Below are 24,591 nucleotides of genomic sequence, written 5' to 3' on the forward strand. Positions count from 1 at the left end.
GCTAGCTCCTATTCTCTTTAGGCCCTTGCTGTGTTCCCCAAGATTCATCCTTGGTCATTGCCTATCTCTGTTCGTGCTGCCTTCTTTCACGAGGTGTGCGCTCCAATGGCTTCCACTATGGCTTCAACACAGATGTGTCACGAGCTTGTATTTGTAGCCTGTCGTCCAGGCTGTTCTTCATTCCCACATTGTCAAATGTTTATGAGACATCTCCACTTGAATGTTCCATCATTAGCTAAAAACACCATTCTCAAGTCTAAAAACTCATCATCGCCCACCCTCCTTCAACCCTATTCCTATGTATTGGTCCCTTTTTCAGACCACTCCCATTTCTGTCAGGGTACCATTGATATCACTCCTCCTAGAATTTCTGCAGTGACGTGATCTCAGCTTACTGCAATCTGTCTCCTAGGTTCAAGGGATTATCTTGACTCAGCCTCCTGAGTAGCTGGGATTACAGGCATGCGCCACCATGCCTGGTTAATTTTTCTATTTTTAGTAGAGATGGGGTTTCGCCATGTTGGTCAGGCTGGTCTCGAACTCCCGACCTCAGGTGATCCACCCGCTTCGGCCTTCCAAAGTGCCGGGATTACAGGCGTGAGCCACTGTGCCCAGCCCAGTTTGGCTCTTCTAAGCTCTCACTACCTTCTAGTATTTTTCCTTCAAGATGCCTTTTGGATTTGCCCTTTCTCCTCCATTTTTCCTGCTAATGCAACCCTTTTCCACTTTGTGCCTAGAATATTGTGAAAGTTTTCTGGCCGGTGACATCACTAGTTACAAATGTTCTGACCTCTAACCCTATCTTACAAGTCCCAATTAAATCTTTATAAAGCATTAGATGTGATGTTATAGGTAATGAAATTAAACTCTTCCACAGGGCCCTCCAGCTGATTCATATCCCAACTCCACCCCCTCCATCTAACTTTATTCCCCGCTGCTCCCTAACACTTCATCCCCATCTCTAAGGTCAAGGTTTCTCCCTGGCCCCTACACCACATCATGCTATTCCTCCTTCCTGAGATTTTGACCACCGGCCTCTCCAAACACTTTTTATCATACATTCTTATAAGAATTTTTTTTTTTAGATCAGAAACAACCATTAAAGATGGTTACTTTATAAATATTATACTTGCATAACCCTACTAATATGTTATACACATTATCAAACATCCATGAAAACTGACATTTGTAAAGGATGAGCTAAATAATACATAAGATGGAAGTTCACCTATTTCCTTGCCAAGTGAATAATCTTGCCCTTGACCTGGGGTGTGGACATACCACATTAGAGACATAGATCCAGACCAAATACATCCATTCAGACCCAAAGGAGGCAGCTCTTCCTGCAGGCAGCCTTATCTCTTACTCCCACCCAAACTGAGCTCCACTTTCCTGAACTCTCAGAACATTGAAAATTACATGTAGTCAATCATTTAGACAATATATATTGCATCAATACTTTAAGTCTGATTAATCGAAGCTTGCATCTAGGATGCCAGAAATTTATAGATTTTTAGAATAATTCAATATCTTAATTAAAAATATTACTGTCTTCTCAGAATTGCTTGGGTTGGGCTCTACTCAATTATGCAACATCCATTACAAGAAAACTCCAAGTCAGACTGAAGTTTAATTTCATTTGTCTCATTAAACATCACACACATGGATTCCCAGAGGTTTGAGGACTACTTTTTCTACTTTTTTGGCCAATGAGACGTTTAGCACATTGCTTAACCTTACTCAATTTGAGTTTTCATTTAATCTGTAAAACAGGGGGCAAAATGTGACCATTAAAAGAGATAATAGTCCACGCACAGTGGCTCACGCCAGTAATCCCAGCACTTCAGGAGGCCGAGGCGGGTGTATTACCTGAGGTCAGGAGTTCAAGACCAGCCTGGCCAATATGGTGAAACCGTGTCTCTACTAAAAATACAAAAATTGGCCAGGTGTGGTAGCACACGCCTGTAGTCTCAGCTCCTCGGGAGGCTGAGGCAGGAGAATTGCTTGAACCCCGGAGGACTTTGTGCCTGAATGCCTAGCAGTCAGAGCTGAAAAAGCAAAGCGAATCAACCTGTCTTCTTGCTCTGTCTTGGCATCCAGGCTGCCGATGGTCCCAAAGTCTAGTCTCAATGCACACACTATCCATGAAGGCATTTGGGGACATGCATCTGCACCCCCAGGGACAGTTCTAAGTTTTTCCTGTCCTTCAAAATTCAAGTGAATTAGCTGCTGAAAAAAAAAAAATCAATAAATCCAAGTTTTAAAAATCCAGTTTATAACGCATCTCCTCCAGCAGCTTTACCCAGCCCACCCTTGCCAGAGTGCCCTAAGTTTAGACTCCCACTTTTTAACTCTATTTGAACTGCTAATTAAGATAATGCCTGTGAATGCCCTTTGTAAAGTGTAAGAAACTACACATATGTTAATTTTCCTTCTGAAGACATTTGAGTGCTTAACCATCCTTATCGCATTTGTACATATCTTGTTTCCTTGCTATTGTGGATTGCAAACGGCCGGCCACAGCATTTTCAGTGTTCTTGACTCCTCCCTTTTTCCTCTGAGGTCATGTACCACCCTGGAGCTCGTCTACAGCAACCAGCTTGCATTCAATGCCCATAAACCTTGGACCTGCCTATCTGTCTGCCAAGACCCATGCCTGAAAGAGTTCTGTAAACGTGGCTACATCCTCAGCCTCCTCTCTCAGCTCTTCCCCAGGCGTATGTCCCTGAACCTCGTAGCTTGTCTGTGCCCAGAGAATACACATTAACTGTGATGTTAGGGTAAAACAAACAAACAAACCCAAAACTTAGTGTTTCAAAAGGAGATAGATAGATAGATAGATAGATAGATAGATAGATAGATAGATAGAGATATATATAGATAGATATAGTAACTCTGCTTTTAAGAAACAAGGGGGAAAGTGAAATTCTGCAGAGTCAGAAAACAGGTTTCCTTGCTAGAGATGAAGACAGTGAGATAAAGGCATGGAGGCTTCCCCCACACCCTGCAGCTCAGAATTGTGGGACACGGGTCTAAGACTTCCCATTGCTGGCTGGTATTTACAGCTTTTTAGATGATATGCCCATTTTCCCCAGGCACTTTGGGGCCAAATCTCAGTGTGCTGAGACTCAGAAATTGCTCTCAGTAGCTTCATATTTTGAATTTTTTTGCACCATTCTTATCTGTCTATTGCTCATCTGACATCTTTATATGTTATTTAAGCAGTACTTATCTGGAGAAATATAACAGAGGTCAAGAAAGTACATACATTTAGATATCTAAAACTCAAAACTCCATCTCTTGTTCTCCCCCCAATCACCAAAACTGCCCCAAGCCTAAAATTAATCTGATGGTTAACAATGCTAAATTAATATTAGCCAATAAAGTTATTCAAGTCTTTGAAACTTACAATTTTGCATCATTTATTTTTGTATACACACACAAAGGCAGGTATTAGGTTACTGAGTTTGGTTTCTCACCAAATAGCAAAAGCCAGGGAACCCCAGAGGTGTTTAATAAACACTTGTTGACTGATTGATGGAATATACTACCTAGGATAATTCAGACAATGCGTTCTTTGTCAAAACACTAAGGTAAATTATTGAGTCCGCTTTTATTACCAAGCGTTTCTGCTGTATTGCAGAGGACAGGCCTGCCCAAAACTTGTCCATCTGCCTCAGAGCTCAGGTTTACAAAATAAACCCTTAGGCCTTACCTTTCACACCTGGTTTTTACTCTCGGCAGAGGAGGCCCGGACTGGTCTCCATAAACAACTGTGTAGTTGGAGCCGTGCCGTTGGAGGCCCAGGCCTGATGCAGACCCAGCCACCTTTGGCTCTTTACTACGAATATTATCACGGCTGCAAAAAATAGTTTGTGCACATTTTTTAAAAGAAAAAAAAAACTGAGCAGAGCATAAAACTGGAGAGAAAAATAGTATGTGAACTAATTTACAAAGCCCAGCTAAGTCTTCCTGCCTCACTCTTCTGAAAGAAACCAAAGCATTAAAATATCAAGCTCTTTGCTCTCCACTGCAGCGGGCATCCATGCCCATCCAGTTGAGTCGACCCTTCCAGAAAGGATGCCCGGGCCCATGACACCTTCACTTCTCTTTGCAGCCATTTCCTGCCATTCTTTGCTAGGCCTTTAGCTTGGGTCTTGAGCAGATTTTGTGAACAGGGCAAACTGTCCTCTCTACTGTTCTGCCATGCCCCAGGGGTTCTGTGCTCGCCTGGCCTGACTCTTGACCTGCAGCTCTCTCTGGGCTTTCTTGCTTGCTGATTTTTATGCCCACAGCTCCCTACCTTTCTGTAACCCCCCCTTATCTCCACTGCCCACCTGTCCAACTAGAGTTGCCAGGTTTCTCTGCTCGGCACGATCCAGCCAGCTCTGACATGTAGCTGTACCTGAAGATGGTAAAGGCCCCCAGGCCCCCAAACTATGTTTTCAACAACCAACATGTCTTGTAGTTATCCACCTTTTCCTGAATCAGAATCCTTCACCCCTTGCAATGTTGCCAACCTACTTCTATGTTGATAATGTGTTTTGTCATTTTGGAAATGTAAACAAATCAGTATACCTTCCTTTTCATCTTTTTCTTGTTATCAGTAGGAAAGTACAAGAAAAAAGGAAGAGAAAATGCATGCGAGATTGAACCTACTTATTCTACTATATGGAATTATCTTAAGCTCAGCATCTAAATCCTCTTTTCCCAATTCTTGCTTGGAATCTTGAGTACCTGATCTTGAATTTCTGTGGCGCTCCCTGAGCGCGGGACTGGCTGGTAGCCATGTGATATTGATTTGTTTTCACCATAGCAACAGCAAATTGAAACAACTAGCAGAGAGAAGGCAGGCTGTTAACCAGTAAAGCTACCTAACCAGTATATTTCACAAGCATATTTTTTCTCCTTCCCTCCTGTTTTTTCTCTTATTTACTCCACTTTCACAAATTTAACACAAAAGTCAAAGGAAAAACAGCATTAAATGTTTTGGGCACTACAAGGCCTATGGCCAGAATAGTGTGCTTTGCAGAGCTTCTAGTATATCAGACTAGATCAATGGAAAAAATGCAAACAACAACGCTTTGATTTCCTTGGAAATTTCATTTGTTGAACTAAGAATAAATATCCCTAAAAAAATTTACATGAGCACAAAGTAGAATGAAGGGTTTTGTGTATATGACTATGTATCTCAATACCCTAAGGCATTTGCCAACAGTTTCCTAATACCGAGGTTTTTTCCCTTTGTACTTTAAATAGCTCAGTTTGCCCAGAGACAAACAACCTTTTTTTTTTTTTTTTTTGGTAAAAGGTTAAGGTCTCAGAATGCTAAATGATGAGGGAAAGTGTAGCAAGTATGATTCAATTCTATTAAAAGATAGAAAAGGTAGGCACTTGCTCAAAACTACATGAGTAGTCGGAGAGGAGACACAAACTAGCTTTGGGAACTCCCGGGAACTCCAATGTGCTCCAATCAAAATCTTTTTTAAAAGGTTCCTTCGTAAACGTTACCCTTCCCCCGATCTCTGTGACCAAGGTTGCCACCTGTGACATGGATTCGCAGCCTGCAGTATTGTACTTCCCCTGCTCGGGGCCATCTGTGCTAGGACATGATGATTTCTCTATGAAAACAGCGGTTCCCACCATCACAACCAGCCTTGAACTTGGTGGCACAACCTGGATCCTAAATAGTGGCTCTGGAGCAACTGGGAATAGGGCCCCGGGGACCATCCACCTAGGTGGCAGCGCTGGGCTGCACCGAGGGGGAGTCAGGCCAGAAAAAGAGCTGTGCCCTGCTCCCTGCTGCTTTTTGCCAGCCCAGCCAGAAGCCCTGCAGAAAACCTCTGCTGACCGGCCCGACATGAGGCAGGTACGAGAAGATGCCCTATTTATGAGGGGGACAGGTTTACAGTTTACAAAAGACAGGCAAAAATATAAAGACATAACTTAAGTCCTGCCAACGGGGAGTTAGAATGTTCCTGGCCAGGACATAAAGAAATATTCCTCTCCACAAGCTCGAATAAAGGAACACACAGCAGAAATAGTTGGGGGATGACGTCAGAAGTTCTGGGCTAGTGTCCTGCACTTCTCCTTGAAAGTAAAAACAGTGGGTCTAGAAGAATCTACGTGGCATTGCCCTTATTTAAATGAGTAGTTCTACTGATCCTTGCAAAACAAGTAGGATAGCTGAAGAAACTTCTTCTTATTTAAAGATTATAAGAACGTTCCCCCTGCCTTTTTTTAAAACCTTATTGTCCCCAAAACGCACACATTACCCAATTAACAAATAGCTTTCCACTTAACCTTTGTCTTTTAAAGGGACAGTAATGTTTCTTGAAGAACATTCAAGGTGGTGGTGGTTAGGCAAGTCACATTTTTTTCTTCGCTTCAGTGCTTGCTAACTATTCTAAAAATGTTACACATTTATTGTAAACACATGCTTCCGAGGCCTAACAAAAAAGCACAGTTTCCTCATGCCTGGCAGAAATTTAAAACGGAAAAGGGCAGAAAGAATTCTTTAGCAAATACATCCTTTCCTTCTCCTGGGCCAAGTGTGTTAAAAATAAATCTTCTCCATCATTTCTCACTGCTGCTTCTCAGCGAGAAAGTTGATATGGTTCGGCATAGTGAAAACACAGCTTTAAAAGCTAGCCTGCCCTCATTAAATTATTCTGCTGGCTGTGTGTTCTCATTAAAAATGCATAAAGATCAGATAATTGCAGTAAGCATTATTAACCCAGCTTTACTTTTGAATATAATGGTTCCACTTTTAAGCTGGAAACAAAGACTCAGACATGCCAGGAAAAGAAATGTAAACATTGAACTACAGTATCGAAAACTTGCCAGAAAGCTACCTCTTGCTAGGTTGTTAAAAATGTGCTTTTGAAACTCAGTTAAAGCTGTAGCATTTTAGAGCTAGGTAAGTCCCTAATTTTTAATAAATAGACACATACGTTTGGTCAAACATCCAACCGATGATTATTTACCATGAATTTTTTTTTTTAATCCTTAATTGCAAGTCTGTTTTCGAATAATAGGATCCATGTAAACTTTATCTATTTGGGAACTAGCTATGGCAATATGACAATTTTTTTATAGCAAGAAAATAAGATTGCGCCGAAGAATTAAAATGGTTTTTAAAAAATAATGTAATAAATGAATCGATTCTTTGCATAAAAACTCGATTTCGTGCCTCACCCCGAACAGGCGGCATAGATTCAAGCTTTGCCATTTCTTTTTCTCAAATCAAAATGTTACGTAAAACTCCAGGGTCCCCCGCAAGTATTACATTTGAATTAGTGGAATCCAGTTTCCCTGGCTCCCCTAAGCAGCACACATGGAATGCAGCATACTGCAGCAAACTCTTTAAACATTCAAAAAAGGGGGGCGATTCTCCTACCTTGTTTAGCTCTGCCTGTCCTTCCCATTTACAGTAACCCCAGGAACATCTGGCAGAACCAAGTGGCCGAGGCTTCTCCACCGCATCATGAGGAAGAAACTTCCATGTAAATAGTTCTCATTCCCTGTTTATTGTACTCTGAAAGCCGCCTGCCGTATCTGGAAAATTTTACCTTCAGATGATGAAGCAAAGACAGTCTAAACTCTGTTGCTGTAAGCTGCAAGCCCTTCCTTCCGACAAATCCCTCCCAGCCCGGGCCAGCCAATCCCCAGCCAGCTCGTCAGCCCTACTCGTCTGAAACTGGCCCTAATAGGATGACTGACACAGTAACACAGCACTTGCAGTGTGTAAAAACAGTGCATCCATACTGATGAAAGAGGAATTTCCCTCTCAGAAGAAAGCAATCATAGCACCAAGACAAAGTGGCACATAATTGGCAGAGCAGAGAGAGGGGTAGCTCAAGAAAACACCCTTGAAGACAGCCAGCTCGGAGCCAGGAGCTGCACCGTGAACACTTTGGAAAATGTGAAACTCCGCAGATTCCAAAGAAATCCAGGTTGTACATGAAACTGAAGTCCTTGGACTATCTGACAAAGCATATGTGTATATTTTGTAAAGGAAAAATAATTCAGTGTCTGCCATGGCAATTAATACCTTACAAAACATTTACGTATTTCCATTATTGGGGAAGAATGTGCTAGCCCAAATGCGTATTCAAAATCAAAACATGCTTCTAGCTCTGGCACACACAGGTTTCCTGTATAACATCTGTTATTGCACTGGTTAATTACTGTGGCCCATTTATCTTTCGTCTAAGTTTTCAGACCACTTGGGACTTCGATTAGGGAATGCTGGACAATAAAATTGATATCTATACACCACCCTTTTCTACTCTTGGCAGGCACCCACGAGAGGATTAGGTGTGCCTTAACCATCTTAGATGCCATTTGATAAATACTGTGCATTGGCTTACATTGTCGTTAATGAAGCAATGATTATAGGAAGATGTTTACTGTTGAATGCATGTGGCACATGATCCAAGGGCCCCCATGAGGTGCCTGCCATTCCACAAAAGATGTTCTAGGAGGTGCTGGAGTTTCCTGAAATAAAGCAGAAGAAGAGAAAGGTTAGAAAGGGTTATTTATTTATTTATTTATTTCCCAGTCTACAGCATTTCTGTATGCTTTGAAAACAAAAACACAAAAACATATGGCATTTAGCAAACACAATAAGCATACATTTTCCTTCCCCTGAATACAACATTTTAAGAAAAAACAAAAAAGTATGATGATTACATGACGAGACCAAGGCAGAACAAAGCCCCTATTCATGTGAAAGGTTGAACCCAATGCACTATTTTTATAAGCAACTGTTCAGTGCATCTGTAATGAAGCAACAGAATGAAATGGAATGCTTTCTTTTTATTTTGCCATTACATCTTAAAAACAATGTTTCACATAATTTCTAGGCTACTTTCTTCAATAACTACTATGCTTTATTCCCCTCAGTTTTTTATGCTTACATTGTTTGTCCTCCCCATGTAATGCTACCACATATCCTAACTTGCCGGCTTTCATCTACTGTAATACTTCTGGAAATTTGAATTAGTTCTTTGGTCAAACAGGTAAAAACTACTTTTAATTATTAATATACTTAAACAGATTCATGATTCTCCTCTTCCGCATCTCCCTCTGATTCTGTCTTCGAAACTATCATTCCATGAATCCCATTCCTGAAACTCTAGTTACCTTTTGACACATTCCCCCATTCTCAGCCAGTGAAACTAAGCCTTGTTGATTTTCCTTCTCAGGTAAGCCAGAACTCTGACCTATTACCTGGAAAACACAAATGCTAACAAGACAGCCTCTGGGACTCAGGCCTCCTCATCTTCAAGCTCCCTTGTTGCCAGACAGGTTTTTAAAGTCATATAAAGTCATGTTCCTTTCACATTCAAACCTTTCTCTCTATAAAATCTGAATTATAGACTTTCAAGGGCCTTCATAATCTGGGCTCTCCCTTTCAACTCAACTTTTTCTCCACTGTTTTCCCAAGTGAACTTCCTGATGGAGTCATGCTTATTTCTGCCTTACTCAATCTTTAGACCTCAGCTCACCTTTCCCTTTATTCTGTCGTGTCTTCTCTGGCCACATTACCCTCTCTGATGTTCTCTTGTGAAAGCATTCTGTATTGTTTACTGTATCAGACACTTTGAAACCCTTAACATTGTAGTCTTCTGTAGTTAGTTTGCCTGAGTTGATCTTTCCATCTCAGAAAGCAAGGCTCATGTTGTATATTAATTAAGATAATGCACACAAAACGTCTATGCAGTGACTGGCACATAATAAATGCTCATTAATGATAGCCATTCTTACTGGTATTTCTAAATACATTGTTCATTGCAGTTAGCAAAATGCCATGCACAAACTTGCTGACTTCACGATTCCCATCTCAAGAACTGGTATCACATTCATCCAACTGCAGGAGCCAAAAACCTGGCAGTCATCCTTAACTCTCCTTCTTCAACCACCATTTGAAATCCATTATCAAAGTCTTTCAGGTTTAACACCTAAATATTTAGAAATATTTCACTTTGCTTCATCTCTCCCAATGACTTTGTCCAAGTTATCGGTGTCTTTTATCATGATGATTGAAATAGCCCTTAACTGGTCTCCTGAATGTATTCCTGACCCCTTCAAACCTTTTTTCACACTTCAGTCAGAACAGGAATTAACAGACAAGTCTAATTTTTCCGCACTCCTTTGTGTAAAACCTTTGCTATGGACTGAATTGTGTCCCCCTAACACTTGTACGTGGAAGTCCTAGCCCTCAATAGGAAGGTATTTGGAGATGGGACCTTTGGGAGGTGCTTTAGATCAGGTCATGAGGGTGGAGTCTTCATAATAGGATTCGTGTTCTTCTGAGACACCAGAAAGAGACTCTTTCTCTCTCCCTCTACCACGTGAAGACACGCAAGAAAGCAGCTCTCTGCAAGCCAGGAAGGGAGACCTCATCAGAACCTGACCATGCTACACTCTGACATTGGACTTTCAGCCTCCACAACTATGAGAAAACAAACTTCCACTGTATAAGCCACCCAGTCTACAGCAGCCTGAGTTGACTGAGACAACTTTAACTCTGTTTGGGCCGCTTTTAGGAAAAAGATAAAAGTCCTCAACATGACCCATGAGGCTCTGTGCCGTCTAGCGCCTGCCTACTTCTCTAGCTTAGCCAGAGGCCGTCTGTTCAGGGAACCCTTCCCTGACCCACAGGATGAGTTCAGATCTGCTTCTTGTTTTCTCTCATAGCCCTGTGAACTCCAGAGCAGTGCATCTCAGATGTTAATGTGCATGCACATCCCCCAGGGGTCTTGTTAAAATGCAGATCCCATCTCCATAGTTCTTGGGTGGATACTGAAATTCTGCTTTTCTAACAAGCTCCCAGGTGACGCTGATGGCTGTTGTCCATGGACTATTCTTCGAGCACCAAAATGTTTATAGATGTTGTTTGCTTCATAGCACTTATTGCAGGGGATGGCTATACATTAATTTGGTTATTATTATTTATTTACTTAAGGTCTACCTTTGGAACCAGCCTGTTGGCCTCAGAAGTCACCATTGTCTCTCCACATCTAATCTAGTATGTTCATGGCACATGGTGGAGGCACTCAATAACACATGTATGTTAAATGACTTAATTGATGGGTATAATGTCCTACAGATCCAAGCTGGACTTATATTTTTTCTTTTTTCTCCTCTTCCTCTTCTTTCTCCTTTCCTCCTCCTCCTTCTTTTCTTCTTTTTATATATCTACATAAGTTCCTGGAAACTCTAGATAGAAGCTTAATTTTTCTTGAGGTCATGACATGCTAAGTAGAAAGCAGAATGTTTGAGAAACCAGAGAACAAGTAACAAGAAGATGATCAACCGTATTCAAGTAAAGGAGGTGGCCAGAGGAGTGAAAATATAAAACAAAACCTTCAAATTTGCCCAATAAAAATTGTCAGTTGTCTTCTACAGTTCGATAAATGCGAGATCACTCCATCCTTTTATTTTAACTTCTAGGCCCAATTCTTTTTTTTTTTTTTTTTTTTTGTGACAGAGTCTCACTCTGTTGCCCAGGCTGGAGTGCAATGGTGCAGTCCCGGCTCACTGCAAGCTCCCCATCCCAGGTTCATGCCATTCTCCTGCCTCAGCCTCCTGAGTAGCTGGGACTACAGGTACCCGCCACCATGCCAAGGCTAATTTTTTGTATTTTTACTAGAGACGGGGTTTCAGCGTGTTAGCTAGGATGGTCTCCATCTCCTGACCTCATGATCTGCCCACCTTGACCTCCCAAAGTGCTGGGATTACAGGCGTGAGCCACCGTGCCCAGCCGGCCCAATTCCTCACCTAATAAATGTACCAGAGATGACTCATTTTTACCTTGTCCAAAACTAAAATCATTTTTTATTTGATCATTTCCCATTTCAGTGAGTGAAACCATCATTTCTCTTATGTTTCCCACTTTAGTAAATGGAGCCACCATCTTTGATGCCTAATTCTTTATCATCACCAACAACCAAATGGTCCATACCCTGTGAATTCTTGTCTCCAGAATCTATCCACTCCTCTCCATCTTTACTGCTGTGCCCCTAATTAAAACCCCCACCACCTTTGACCTCTTTTACCTGTTCCTTACTTCTCTGCCTCCAGTCTTGCCCCTCACCTTTCACTCCATTTACCACACCTCAGCCAAAATTATCTTTTTAAAAATGCAAATGTTATAATGCCATTATCTGCATAAACTCACTTCATGTCTCCTCATTATCTTCCAGAAAAATCCCCTGCCCAGTTCCCAGCTATCTTCTTTCACCCTCCTCTTGAAGTCACTTCCTTCCTACCTTTACATCCAGTATTATTAAACTAACTTTAGACCCTCAGGTGTGTCATGTCTTCTCTAATTTAGAGCCTGAATTCCTTCTTCATGAAAAATCTTCTATTCCTTTCACACACATCTAACATCTTTCCATCCAGCAACACTCAGTGTACACGTCACCTTCTCCAGGAAGCCTTCTTTGCCCACCATGACTCTCATGGCACCTTGACATTTTATTCGTCATAGCAGTTGTCACAGTATGTAGTAAACATGTCTTGCTTGTTTATGTACCTCACTAGAATCTATAAGAGACTGAACCATGTATTTCCTATTCATCAGTTTATCCCCAGTGCCTAGAACATGCACCATATAATAGCAGACAGTTACTGAATAGTTGTTGAATGGTTAAATGGCACTGATAATAAAGTGATAAGGACAGTCACAGGGCTTAAAAAACTGATAGAGAAACCATAGAGACATATATATTATACTGTATATAATGTGTAATTATTGTATATTATATAATATGTATGTTATATATTATATCCATACTATATTTTATATATTATGTGTATATTATATATTACATATATACAACACATATATGTGTATATATGTATATATTACATATATGTATATATTACATGCATATGATATATAATATGTATGTATTATGTATATATTATATATTGTGTATATAATATGCATATTATATATTATATGTGTATTATATGTATGTGTAAATATACTACATATGTAGTAATATATATCCATGCATGCACACACACACGCAAACACACATTCATGAATCTAAAGTTGAACTGGAGAAGGAAAAGAAGCAATAAATAAAAGCTGAAAGGCACAATGCAGTTATGAAATCATCTCCTTTGCTGGGCATACCAAATGTTAGCAAGCTTATAGTCAAGGAGAAAACTAATCTTTGATGATGTTTAAAATCGTGGTGATTTCCTGAGAAACAAAGTCTCCCCTTGAATAGAAAAGAACAGGTGTCTTAGGACAGATGGAAGTGTTTGGTTTACTGGAAGAGATGGCCTGGCCCCTAGAAAGTAAGAAAAAGTTGTTCATAGCAAGAAAGAGATGAGACAGAAAGGTAAGTTGCTGACGGGCCTGGTCTGTGATTATTCAATCTTAGGGCTATTTCTCTCTCAACATAATATTTCAAGCCTATCCGGCCTCTTTGTCCTCTAGTATGTACTGTTGTTTTTAAATTTTTTTTCTAGTTGTTTCATGTATAAACCAAATCATAAGCCCCTTGAGGGTACAGACCTTGCATTAAAGTACTTTTTGTCATCCACAATGCCGAGCATGGAGTGGGGCTGAATTCATTTAACTTGATTGATTTCTATTTAGGATTCTGGAGAAAATTTACATACTTTCGAGGAGAATAGTAATTTTTTTTTAAACATGTTGGTTGAAAATGCAGCAGGAAATAGAAAATTGGTTTTATAATTTTCAGAAAAAGTGATAGTGTTTTTTATTGAATTTATCACAAGAAATATCTACTGGTTTTTAAATTTTCTCCAGTAGGTCTAGGGGCAGAAGACGGGAAAATTAAGACTAACATTTTCTGGGTTAAGGAAAATAGGAGGAAGTAAATTGCATGAAGCATATATATGAAATCATGTCTGAGACTCCCTTAGCATAGAACATGGTACATAGCAGTGCTCAATGTCTGCTAGCCACTATTTTTACTGCTACTATTATCATTATCAACATTATCATAACCCTTAGGGCTTAGAATCCTAGTCAGAGTGATTTCTTTATGCCAAAAAAGTGAAAACTAATGTAGAGATTTCCAAACTTCCTTGCTTCGTGACATTCTTGGTATTCCATAATTTTTTTCCCTGTGTTCCTAGGCCAAAAATAATACCTAATTGTTCCATTTATTAAATAGCTATATCCAAACACCTTAGTAAGTGCTTATGTTTTAATAAGTTAGTAGTTATATGAAAAGTAAATATTTGGAAAAAAACATTTTTCTTACATGCTTAACTCGAATTAGTTTTTAATGGATGGTAGCATGCCAATCTCAAAGCTTGCAATCACATTGCAACCACAACTCTCATTTTCTTCCACGTTGCTTCTTGCATGGTAATTGTTTTTATCAGTTTAACAACTACTAAAAACCCAGCTTTGCAAAGATATATGTTACCATCAAAAGGAATGAAGTGTGATTCTATTGAAATTGTCAATTACCTTGAGCTCGTAGGTTGCACAGTGTCTGACAGATGTTGAGTATTGCTGTATTTCCTTAGAAAATGTACGGTAGCCCATGGAACCCCAGTGAGTTCACCACAGTTTCCTAGGGTGCCTGAGAGCACAGTTTGGGAACCATGGCACTGAGGCAAAAGTCCCAATAGTTTGACCAATGTTAACTGTCTCATTGTTTTTCTGGTTTGATGGTCATATGGAGCCTCCTGTCCTAGGCCTAAGGGCAGTTGAAGTTGCAGAGAGAAGGTCAGGTCAAAGGTTACAGGACATGCCCAGCCCTTAAGCTGTGGTCATATGAAATCCTCCAAGCCTATGAGATTTGGGTGAAGCCTATGGTTCTCCAGGATTGCAGATGTCTGTGGGCCAAAGAAAGAACACCCTGAGGCAGGGGCCGAATGATCTGCCCACAGTTGATGTGCCTGGGAACTTGCCAGGATCATTCACCTTTCCAGATGTTGAATTATAAATATAAATGCAAAGAGGAAGCAGCAATGAGCATTTCCCCTGTCACTGTCTTCAATAAAACTACAGACTCCTTTTGCAGCTCCTGCCTGCTATTCTTCTAGGCTGGCTGAGGGATCACTGTGCATCTGTCACTGTGCTCACTAGAATTTGTTCTTTCTCCTATAATGAAGGATGAGTATTCTCAGCCCCTTCTCCACCTCCTTCTATGAAAGTGGTGTTTCTGACAGAGAAGAATGTCCAAGCCTGAAAGGTGGGTCTCCAAGCTGCAGGTGGGGGCCATGATCTCCCTCCTGTTGGGATACTTGAAAGTAAGATTTTTTCCATCCATAGCCTTCTGCCTACCTTCTGACTGAGGGGCCAGGCTTAACAGGGGTCCAGTGGCCATTGGATGGAAGGACATACACTCATGTGCTATACTTTTCCTTTTGTATCTGGAGCACTTACTGCCTTTTGTCAAAATTTATAATCTACTTGATACTCATTGTTAGTTGTCCAGTATCCAACATATGGGACTGACAATAAATATTTGTTAAACAAAATTTAGGAGGACAGAAATGTGGTACAGGATGAGTAGGAAATTGGGTTTGAGACACAAGGTCAAGGATCAGAGCTAATGTGGCATTTCTAAGGGGCTCCCAAGGGTCATTAAAGCCAAGCTTTAAAAAACCAGGAAAGAGTTGAAAAGTCAAAACTACCAATTGAGAGTATCACCTTGGTGTGACCAAATAGTGTGTGCTATAGCAGAGTCAGGATTTTCTGTCTCTTTGATGCTTGATGAGCAGCTTAGATCCATACAAAGAGTTTTTAATGGAATCAAAGGGTCTTTAATAACCTCTTCTTTAATGGAGTGAGAATAACGTAATTTGTTCTTCAATGATTCAGAAGTGGGTGGGTTCCAGCACAAAAGATTGTGATGATGTTGTAGGAGTCTCTGTAGCAGTGGAAGTAGGTGAACCTGCTGCCTGATGAAGACATCGTCATCTCCAAGAGAGAGTATGGAATGGACGTGGGGAATAGATGAAGCATAGCATGTGTGTTATTGTAGCGTGATGACAAGCTTGACTTTAAAAATTAAATGCAACTAGTTTAGATTTACTACAATATACTGTTCCTGAAGGAAAGACTTGTCAGTGCTCCTATTCCCCTCTCCATCTCTTTCTGTTTGTTTTAGAATCACCACCCTACCTAGATCCACTAGTTCACTCATCTGATTAGGGTTTATCACATGACTTGCTACGTGTTGGTTCCAATTGAAACATTCATGATATAAAGATAAGCAAGATGTAGATGGGATCCTGAGAATCTCACAGTATTTCACATGATCGCCAAAGTGAGATCTCTGGGCACTTATCTCAAATGTTTCTGAAGAAAATGACCCAGGGCTGAGTAAGTTTGGAAACTGTTGAAATCACTCATTAAATGTGTGTTTTTACCGAAGGACCTCTCAGAGCCTTGATTCTGGGAATGTGCATTGCAAATTTCCAAGACGGGGTCTCTAGTTCACTCTGTCTGAGAATTAATTTTACCAGAGGCTCTTTTATTTTAAAAAAGAAATCTAACTAGTATGGTGTTCTTGGGAGTTATATTTTGGGAAACCCTGGTCCAGGTAAATTTTTTTTTCCTGTTCATTAGACCATGTCCATCTCTGCTTCTGCCTGTCTTTCTTCACATTCAGAACTTCCCTCACTGTCTTCTGTCAACAACCATAGCTTCCAGATCTCCCTTTGTCACTTCTATTCAACCTCATTCAACTCAACCTCTTTTATTTGATGCTATATGTTCTTACTTGACTGAGATCCTCAGCTTTACTCACTTGAGGCATCTAGCACACCTCAATGCTACTTTCTATTTGTTTCTCAGAACCTTGGTTACTCCGGAAGTCCCTGTGGCTCCAGGATCTCCTGTCTGGACCAGATCTTTGCAGCAGCCTTTCTCCTCAGGCAAATCTTGGAGATGATTTGCCCAGGTTTTCTGACCAGCAGAGGGCCCTTGGTAGCTGTCTAGTTGACCTATGGGCATAACTACCCTTCCAAAGCTTAACCCTGTCTAAATTCCATGTTCCAGCAAAAACATCAATTTCTGGAAAATGTGTTACTCATCTCTTTCCTCCATCAAATACTACTCATGACAGGCGCTTCTGGGGAGCTCACATGGTACTGGGGACAAGGGGAGACTTCTATTTATTAAACATGTGCATAGAGATTATACCGAGTCAAGGACAATGCTATTGTGTGAAATCCATGACACTATTATTGTCTCAGGTTTACAGATGGGAAAACACCTGAATGATTAAGTAACCTTTCCGGGGTCGCACAGCTGAAAGGTGGTGCAGCCCATTTACCCCATGCAAGCTGGCTTCAGAGGCCATGTTCTGTACTGTGACACCTCATTGGCTCTAATTGTAATAGAAAAAGTATATGGCAAATCAGAAGGTGTTAAGTGCAAAGAAAAAAACAAAAGGAAAAGGAGAATTTGGGCCTGGTAGAGGGGATCAGGCAATCAGGTGGAGCTGGGAGGGGGTAGCTGTGGCTTCTATTGTGGAGCCAGGACAGGCTCATGGAGAAAGCTCCCTCTGAACAGAGATGTGTAGGGTGAGGGATTGTGTTTCTACCGTCAATGAAAAGAAATCCCTGGAGAAGTGTGTTCCAAGCAGAATATTCAAACCCCAAGAGCAATTCTGGAAAATGTTCATGTGGGAGGGACTTCTGCATGCAACCTCTCTGGCCTCCAGTTTGCCTGAGTCCCACCCCTTGTTTCTGAATTCCACTGACAGTGTTCTCCTTGTACAAAGGGCACCATCCATTATTGAAGGCCATAGAATGGTGGCTTCTGCCTGTCTTTCTTCACGTCCAGGACTTTCCTCACTCTCTTTCCTGTATCAGCCACCATAAGCATTAGATCTTTCTTTGACACCTTTAGATATTTCCCTATCTCCCCTTTCCCTAAATCCAATATACTGCTATCTCTTTCCCAGTAGATTCATCACACTATCTCGTTCCGATATCCATTTAGATCTCGGCATATAGTCTTGATAAATTAAAATTTCAAACTTACGTAAAATGTTCTGCCTATTCTCCCAAGGACATGTGCTATGTTTTATAATGAAATTTTAATCTTTATTTTTAAAATAATTTGTGCAAAGAGAAGGCATCTGGCTTTGTTTTATCTGCTACAGAAGAGGGATCATGTCATGGATATATTCTTTACCAGAAATGGGCAATTATTTTGCCTTCCAGCTGGATTAGAGAGAAAAACAGGCTCACCTTAGCAACAGCATTCTGATGCTGATGTCATCACCCCACATCATTTTGGTCTCATGTCACTGCATTCTTTCTCTAAAATCTCAAGCCACAGTTTTATAGATCTCTGCATTTAGAAGGCTTAATGAAAAAGGAAGAAATAACCATACTTAAATATTCACTGAGTCATTCTAATCTTGAACTCTGTTAGCAGGTCCCTTTTCCACAGCAAAACAAAATGAGAATTGTGCTTTTTCTACTCCAGTTTTTGCTGCAGCTTTGCCTGCAACCCTTGTCTCTCTCAAGCTCGGGCCCACACACTCCTCCTCTATACCCTCAACCCATGGGACTGCCAACCTCTCCAACAAGCCTGATCACTTACAAATAGAATGATTTTATTTCGCAAAGCAGTCCGATCCTGAGACGATTATGGTGAGCTTACAATCACGGATCCTAGGGCTAGAAGAAATCTTTCTTTTCATCTACGTCCTAGCTTCTTGTTTGAAAATGAGGATGCAGACAGCAAGACAAGACTTACTTTTGTAAAAGACAGAAAAGATTTCAACTCCCTGGAAGTTTGTGCCTCCTCAGAATTTCAATGAGGATTCTCATAGGGTGTCAGATCATGCATCAAATGTTGTGTACCTCATCCCTTCCCCCCACCCCACCCAACCCCTGCCTTCCTTTCCCTGCTACTCTTTCAGCACCCTTCTCCTCCCTACACAAAAATCCCATACACCCAAGTCACTGAATCACAGCAGCCAGAAATCCTTCCCATACCAGGAATTGGACTGAGTCCCTTCCACTTAGAAGTTTCAATATTGGCTTTGGTCTCACAGCAAATAACATTTAAAAATTGAGCACTTTGGGAGGACAAGGCAGGTGGATCACTTGAGGCCAGAAGTTTAAGACCAGCCTGGCCAAGGTGGCGAAACTCATGCCTGTAATCCCAGCTACTTGGGAGGCTGAGGCATGAGAATCACTTGAACCCGGGAGGCGGAAGTTGCAGTGAGCCATGATTGCACCACTGCTTTCCAGCCTGGGCAACAGTGTGAGATTCCATCTCAAAAAAAAAAAAAAATCACAGTTGTGCAGAATTATTTAAATTGTATTTATGTATAGTTATAAAATTTGTGTATATCAATAGGAAAAATTCACTGTCAATGAATAGAAAACTATCCACATACATACTACACTTTGGCAAAATCAGTCTCTCCGTTTTCAAAACCACAAGCTATGCCACAAAGACAAAGACTTCCTTTATAAGCTTTCATCACACATTAACCGTCATGTTCTAAAAGTAATTTTAAAAGTTCTCAATTTGCTGGGTCCCTGACTAAGAAACACAGATGACATTTTTAATCTATTTGAATCTTAAAGTTATTTTTAACATAATTAAGCATTTATAACCTTGCTTTATAGATACATACCCTGAGTTATGTAACATCACTGAGCTAATACTTTGGACCATACTTAAAAAAAAAATCTCTTTTCTTAAGATTTCACATTTAAATATACTGACAACACTTTTTTGTTTTTTTGGCAGGGGGGTTAGAAGTCAATGTCCGTCAGGCGTGATGGTTCATGCCTGTAATCCCAGCACTTCGGAAGGCCAAGGCAGGCAGATCACCTGAGGCCAGGAGTTTGAGACCAGCCTGGCCAATATGGTGAAACCTCATGTCTACGAAAAGTACAAAAATTATACAGGCATGGTGGTGCATGCCTGTAATTCCAGCTACTTGGGAGGCTGAGGCATGAGAATTGCTTGAACCCAGGAGGCGAATGTTGCAGTGAGCTGAGATCGCGCTACTGCACTCCAGCCTGGGTGACAGAGCAAGACCTTGTCTCAAAAAAATAAAAATAAAAAGAAGTCAATGTCTTTTTTTAAAGAACTTTTTGATATTGACAATAGCCAAACAAAAAGTTCATCAAAATTTTGGAAAACTAGAAATTTTACCAAATGAGCAATGAGCACACATTTTTCATAGTGTGTAAACTAATAAGTATTAATTGCCTTAATTAGACTCACCAACACCCAAATAAGGGTTTCATCATCGTTCTCAAAGAAGACAAAGAGGCTAACTAATTTATCTTTATGTCTTCAATACTGGAAAGATTAGAAAGCACTAATTGCAAACTCTCCTTTGAACACTACTTTGCAGTAATTTATCACTTCATACTCACTCAATCTGGGAGGTCACTTTCTTTACCTTCACCTTACAAGTAGAAAAGTTGAGGCAGAGCAGGTTAAAGACTTAATCCTGGGTGCCTAAAGAACCTAGTGGCTGAAGTGGATTCTGTGTAAAATTTAGGCCTCTTAGTGGGGCAAATACTCAATCTAATCCTAAAAGTGGAGCAAAGATTCATACTCTATTAACATGTTTGACAGGGAGTTGGCAAGTGAAATTTTGGTGGGTTATCTTGTTTATATAGAAGAAAATAATAATGGGTGACATTATCCTAGAAATGGAAAACAGAGAACTTCCTGCAATATTTTAAAGGAAATATAGGGATTTAATTTAAAATATAATTACCCAAATCATATCTTTCAAGGATTTTGAATTCATTTATTGTGCCTTTTTAGCTGGTTGGCTGACCAGTTTGATTTTTTTGCCCCTGCATTTAAGAACTCTGTTGGATGTAAAAACCACTTACAGTCTGATCAAAATAATAATTTTTAAGTATACATTCTCAGTTTACATAGTTGCTGAGTTTATGTCCAGGGCCACTGTGTATGACCATGGAGGTTTGTATGTGGAAAATCTCTAGAACATTATTTAGGTCATACTTAGCATTCTACAGTCCACATTCTTGAAGTATGTGCACCACTGGAGTTGTACAGTACACAACCCACTCAACTATACACATCTGTCCAGTTAACATCTTTAGATTGAGGTTAAGATTGAGGTGGGTGAATGTTATTAGAGGCTGATCTCATTATTGGGAGCTTCTCACCTTTGGATAACCTTTGTGTTTCTGCTCTGGTTCTTTCCTAGTCTTGGCATTATTTTTCCAAATTTCTCAAGTCCCTGACCCACATGCATCTACCACTGAGACTTTTAAACATGACCTGTAATTGGGTAAAGAGTAGGGACTAGGGTTTCTACACCCCAAGAGATTGATGAGATAAATCCATGAATCAGCTTTTACTTCTGTAGTTTTAGGAACAATCCAGTTCTATTGTACAATCTGGGCCAAGCTGTAGGTTCCACAAAAGGGAAGGGGATCCAAGGAGGTAGGGAGAAAGTGGTGAGTAGAGGAAAGGAAACGCAGCAGAGGGACAACAGACACTCAAAGAAGACAAGCCTGCTACCTGCCTTTGTTTTACTAAATCCATTTTTCAAAGGAGGAAACTGCAAGTTCCAACCCTACGAAGTCATCAGAGGTATGTTGCCCCCTCCCTAAGTCACAATAATGATCCTCAATTATTGATTCTTACGTCTGTTAATTGGCACTATTCCTGTCCAAGACTTTCTCATAGTTTTCCTGCTAAGTAATGGTCCCACAAGATGCTCTGGGAAAATAAAAAAAGAATTCTCCTTTGGACTTATGTGGGAATCAATGCATACTACATTGTCCACTTGGAGATTCACATTGCACATGAGCATATTAAAGGCTCTGAGAAGTCCTGCAAGAAACAAAAGTTTAATTTTGTTTATCTCCAAACTTAATTTCATGAACTCAACACCAGTCCTTGAAAGCAGCGGGGAAGGAAGCTGTACCCTGCAAAATCACAGGGACAGAGCTGTTCAAGACCATGGGAATTCCCCCGCTTGCATCAGCATGACCTGAATGTGAGACACAGAGTCAAAGGAGATCATTTTGGAACTTTAACATTTGACTGCCTGCTGGATTTCAAACTTGCATGGGGCCTGTAGCCCCTTTGTTTTGGCCAATTTTTCCCACTGCCTGTACCTCCACTGTATCTAGGAAGTAACTAACCTGCTTTTGATTTTACAGGCTCATAGGTGAAAGGGGCTTGCCTTGTCTTGGATGAGACCTTGAACTGTGGACTTCTGAGTTAATGCTGAAATGAGTTAAGACTTTGGGGGGACTGTTGGGGAGGCATGATTGGTTTTGAAGTGTAAGAACATGATATTTGGGAAGGGCCAGGGGTGGAATTATATGATTTGGCTGTGTTCCCACCCAGATCTCATCTTGAATTCCCACCTGTTGTGGGAGGGACCCAGTGGGAGGTAATTGAATCATGGCGGCAAGTCTTTCCCATGCTGTTCTCATGATAGTGAATAAGTTTCACAAGATCCGATGGTTTTAAAAAGAGGAGTTCCCCTGCATAAGCTCTCTATCCTTGCTGGCTGCCATCCATGTAAGACATGACTTGCTCCTCTTTGCCTTCTACCGTGATTGTGAGGCTTTCCCAGCCACGTGGAACTGTAAGTCCAATTAAACCTGCTTCTTTTCTAAATTGCGCAGTCTCAGGTATGTCTTTATCAGCAGTATGAAAATGGACTAATACACTCCTGTTAATATAAAAAATGCACACTGGGAAATGCAAATCTGCAGAATAACAAGTTCAATAAACAATGCTTCTCTACATAATTTAAGACTATCCCCTAACCTCACTCTCATTGATTGCTGGTTTTTAGTGCCCATCATAGAGTGTGTAGCACAACCTTGGCCACTTACAGGTTTTCTCTAGCACTTTAGCTGTATAATTAGTTGAGTTTCAAAATGAATGCGTGCAGTAAAGGGAAGGGGATCCAAGGAGTTAGGGAGAAAGCAGTGAGTAGAGGGAAAAGAAACACAGCAGAGGGACAACAGGCACTCAAGGAAGACAAGCCTGTTACCTGCCCTTGTTTTACTAAATCCATTTTTCAAAGGAGGAAACTGAGGCTTAGACAAGTTAAATAACTTGCTCAAGGTCACACTACTAGTTTGGTCATGACTTTAACCTGAACCCATATTGCAGACTTTGAATCCCATGCCATTCTCTTTCCACTTCATTGTATTTGGCATAGTATTATACTATTATCATTATTACTATAATATTACACTGTTATCATTGTTACTACATTATTACTGTTATGATTATTACTACCATCATTACTACAACTGATTGAGCAGGCTCCAATCAGTTCTCAAGTTCAAGTCCTATCTCTCTCACTATTAGCATGTGCCTTTGCCTGGGGCCCCCTGTTCCTAAGATTCTTCTTTATCTCTGTAACAAGGATATAGCAATTCTCATGGGATTCTGAGAGGATTAAAGGAGTTAATGCTCAGAAATAATAAATAATAAACGTTGAAAATTGTTTTTATTATGACAATTCATAGCTTAATTCTCACACTTCACAAGATTCACAGCCAAACCTAGTTATCAACACTCAGGAGCTACTGGAATAAGAAATAAAATATAATCCCCCTTCCCTTCCACTCCCATAAAGCTGAAGGAAAGCTAAGAGATCTTAATATATGAAAAGTGAATCACATGCTTATCAAGTAGACTGTATGACATCCTCAGTCACGATGCAGTGAACAAAGATTGAAAGAACTGGGCATGGAAACAGAAAAGAGAAAAAAATCTACGTGGCTTGCTCTCTGAGGATCAGAACTGTAGAAATCACGATTCAGACAGGAGAGTAAATTTTGCTGGGTCAAATGATTTCTCTCTGATTCATTACTGTAGATATGACTGACAGAGAAGAGAGGATGTTTACTGAGTGCTAAAGCCCTTCTCTAACTACTCATTGGCTTTTATATTGATTGATTTAATAGCTTTGATCTATAATCTAAAAAATAACTCTTTTTTTTTTTTCTTAATCATAGCAGTGAAACTATTCGTGCTTTCCTGAAGAGGTAGACTGAGCACTTTACATGGGTTACAAAACAAAGGAAAATACCTGTAAAACATTTCCCAATATTTCAAGGATTTCCTTCTTTGTGTTGTCTTTTGTCTTAATAAATTTGATTAAATTTGAAAATAGAATTTAACATCAGTCATGCATTTAATACTTCCATATATTTTGATCACACAGAGTTGAATTTTGCGTTCTATTTGGGTCAGCTATGTAAATAAACAACATTAATGAGCTTTATTAAATCATCTTAGTAAAAGCTCAACTGTCTTAACTGTTTACTTAATTCTACATCCAACAAAAAACAGCTGTCACCTTCTGACAGATTGTATTCCAAATGAGTTTTCTTCTTACAAGGAAAAATTGATATAAGGTCGAATCCAATAGAAATGCCATATTTAGAGTCTTTTAAAAGGATACTCTCTCTCTTAAGTAATGAAGGACTTAAAGATTCCAACTTCCTGCTAAGAAGGAACATTAGGGAAGACAAGAAGTTCAAGGAGAACACTCTGCTTCTGTAATGTACTTTATATGCAGAACTTTACTCTGTAGAAACCACTGAATTCTTCTTATTATTTTTTTTTTTAAG

General features: G+C 40.2%; 2 protein-coding genes across 47 annotated transcripts in view; one reads left to right on the plus strand and one right to left on the minus strand.

The window, feature by feature from the left end:
• LOC105477578 (muscleblind like splicing regulator 2) overlaps positions 1 to 8,487 on the minus strand; it is a 171,372-nt gene extending 162,885 nt beyond the window's left edge. For 2 of the 11 annotated variants that reach the window (XM_011734170.2, XM_011734137.3), the window contains exon 1: positions 8,373 to 8,487. The gene's annotated coding sequence lies outside the window, so the exon portion shown is untranslated. Of the gene's footprint in view, positions 1 to 7,399; positions 7,635 to 8,372 lie in introns of those variants that run through there. The other 9 variants (XM_011734179.2, XM_011734145.3, XM_011734143.2 and 6 more) reach the window with 8 other exon arrangements.
• The window catches only part of LOC112425914 (uncharacterized), a 221,931-nt gene extending 202,110 nt beyond the window's left edge, over positions 1 to 19,821 (plus strand). For 9 of the 36 annotated variants that reach the window (XR_011614653.1, XM_071081125.1, XM_071081113.1 and 6 more), the window contains 2 exons: positions 15,121 to 15,200; positions 16,811 to 17,092. The gene's annotated coding sequence lies outside the window, so the exon portion shown is untranslated. Of the gene's footprint in view, positions 1 to 8,300; positions 8,400 to 15,120; positions 15,201 to 16,810; positions 17,093 to 19,735 lie in introns of those variants that run through there. The other 27 variants (XR_011614652.1, XM_071081115.1, XM_071081119.1 and 24 more) reach the window with 11 other exon arrangements.
• Positions 19,822 to 24,591: the final 4,770 nt, after the last annotated feature.

This window comes from Macaca nemestrina, chromosome 16, assembly GCF_043159975.1.
Source record: "Macaca nemestrina isolate mMacNem1 chromosome 16, mMacNem.hap1, whole genome shotgun sequence".
NCBI lineage: Eukaryota > Metazoa > Chordata > Mammalia > Primates > Cercopithecidae > Macaca > Macaca nemestrina.